This window comes from Leptonychotes weddellii, chromosome 8, assembly GCF_054177405.1.
Source record: "Leptonychotes weddellii isolate Sample4059 chromosome 8, ASM5417740v2, whole genome shotgun sequence".
Lineage (NCBI taxonomy): Eukaryota > Metazoa > Chordata > Mammalia > Carnivora > Phocidae > Leptonychotes > Leptonychotes weddellii.
Window position 1 is genome coordinate 8238128 of NC_138376.1, and position 2963 is coordinate 8241090.

Sequence of the window (2963 nt, forward strand, 5' to 3'; positions counted from 1 at the left end):
ATGTATGTGATGTGATGGATGTGTTAAATTTTTGTGGTAACCATTTTGCAATATATACATATATCAAATCATTATGTTGTACACCTTACACTTATACACTGTTATATGTAAATTATATTTTAATGAAGCAGGAGAAAATAAAAATTTTAAAAATATCAATTCTCCCTACTTCTAACATCATACTTTTCCCATTTATCATATAGACAGCAGAGTTAGCACTTCTGCTCGAAGAATATTAAATGCCCACTCTGTAGCATGTCTTTTATATGTATTATCCCATTTATATCCTTGGAACAATCAGTATGATAAACATTATCATGTCCATTTTACAGATGAAGAAACAGAAGAAAAGAGATATGAGAAAACATCTCAAGATCAGAGTGAATGTGAATGGCAGCACCAGTCTGAAGTTTGACCCCCCCAGCTCAGCTCCTCCAGTTGAACCATGCTAATCCGGCTTGATCTGACTTCAAACCACCTTTTTGGGTCTGCTTATTACAATTATGCCCTTGCTCCAGGCTCACTGCACTATCATCTTTAATATCTGTTCAAACTATGTTTGTCTATAGCTCCAAGGCTTATGCTCTTTCATCAGTTTAAGTGCTCGCCCACTTACACCAAGATTGTCCTCATCTTTTCAAGGACTAGTTCAAAATCAACTACTCAGAACAGCTTTCCCTGATCCCCTTCACCTTTCTCTCTTTGTGCTTTTAAAATTTTTATTTTATTTTTTTTAAATTTATTTGAGACAGAACGAGAGAGAGAGAGAGCACATGAGAGGGGGGAGGGTCAGAGGGAGAAGCAGGTTCCTTGCTGAGCAGGGAGCCCGATGCGGGACTCGATCCAGGGACTCCAGGATCATGACCTGAGCCGAGGGCAGTCGCTTAACCAACTGAGCCACCCAGGCGCCCCTTTTTTATTTTCTTTTAAAGATTTTATTTATTTATTTGACAGAGACATAGCAAGAGAGGGAACACAAGCAGGGGGAGTGGGAGAGGGAGAAGCAGGCTTCCCGCCGAGCAGGGAGCCCGATGTGGGGCTCAATCCCAGGACCCTGGGACCATGACCTGAGCCAAAGGCAGACACTTAACGACTGAGCCACTCAGACACCCCTCCTTGTGCTTTTTTTAGTATTCAGATTTACTCTCAAAAGTTTTTAGTGTATTTTGCATCATAATCCTGTTTCCATGCTTAGCTCGCCAATTAAACTTTCTGTTCCTTTTCCATATTTACATACCATTACCCTTCCTGTGCCCCACATTTATCACAGGGTTTTGTAAAGATGTTAGATGTATGTCAAATTTTGACATTTTTAATTTTAAGAAAATAGCTGGTTGGTGTAGATTTTATATTAATGCTACTGATTTGCTCTTTAATCAAGGTTCATTGAGGCAAGGGTCCTAAAAATGCAACAACAGAATGGATTTCCATTCAGCCAATCCATGAAAGAATCAGGATAAAAATGAGTAATGAAATCAGTCATTGGGCCCAAACAGTTATATATCAGCTTTGCCAAAGGGTACATGAGACCATTCATTGGGATTTGGAAAGAAAAGACTTCTGACTGTGTGTTCTGCCTCAATGATTTATTTATATTTTCAACTGATACTATAATGTGTAATTATAGTAGATCTATAGCATTTTTCTTTTTTAAAGATTTTATTTATTCATTTGAGACACAGAGATACAGAGAGAGAGAGAGCATGAGCAGTGGGAGAGGCAGAGGGAGAAGGAGAGGAAGAAGCAGACTCCCTGCTGAGTCAGGAGCCCGACGTGGGGCTCGATCCCAGGACCCTGGGATCATGACCTGAGCCGAAGGCAGACGCTTAACCATCTGAGCCAGCCAGGCGCCCCGTGATCTATAGCATATTTTAAAATTGGTTAGGGCAAGTTCTACTCTCTCTCTCTTTTTTTTTTTAAGTGTCCTGGTAATTTTCAATGGATTACACTTTTAAATTTAGAATCCCGGGCGCCTGGGTGGCTCAGTTGGTTAGGCGACTGCCTTCGGCTCAGGTCATGATCCTGGAGTCCCGGGATCGAGTCCCGCATCGGGCTCCCTGTTCAGCAGGGGGTCTGCTTCTCCCTCTGCCCTCTTCCCTCTCGTGCTCTCTGTCTCTCATTCTCTCTCTCTCAAATAAATAAAATCTTAAAAAAATAAATAAATAAAATAAATAAATAAATAAATTTAGAATCCTTTTTCTGATGTAGTGGGTAGTGAAGAGGAATTTTTTTGTTTGTTTGTTTAGAAGATGTTTTATTGAGCTAGTTGAGATAGAAAGATGAGAATCAGTAAGCTTGACTGGAGTGAGCCAGATTTTAGACATCAGAAGGTGACTAAATGGCTGTGCATAAGAAATGAAGAGAATTATCAGTTTTTGCTAATGGTAAACAACATAATATCAAAACTCTCAGAAAATGCAGACATTTGGATTATAAACATCCTTTGAAATGAACACCTGCATTCCAAAACAGTAAGGGAAAGCCTGAGGTAGACAGAAGAAAAACAATTAGGAACTGGAAACCAAAAACAAGTGGGTTAATGGGGACAGAGATAATCCATTCTTACCTCAAGACCTAAAAACTGAGTTTTAATGCCCATGAGACAAGGCATTGGCCCATTTGAGGTAAAGAATTGGAACTGAGATCCCTGAATAAAGGGGAATGTTTGAAAGACTACATTGTCCAAAAAAAAGGGGGGGGGATAAACTGAAAGAAAAAATCCGTGCACTGGCATGAAGTGTTGTAAACTATTCATATGTGTGTGGGTTGGCAGGTATGGCTATGGGGGACAAAGGAGTTTCCCTTAAGAATTTGTAACCATAGCCATCAAAAGGAATGAGATCTTGCCATTTGCAACGACGTGGATGGAACTGGAGGGTATTATGTTGAGCGAAATAAGTCAAACAGAGAAAGACATGTATCATATGACCTCACTGATATGAGGAATTCTTAATCGCAGGAAA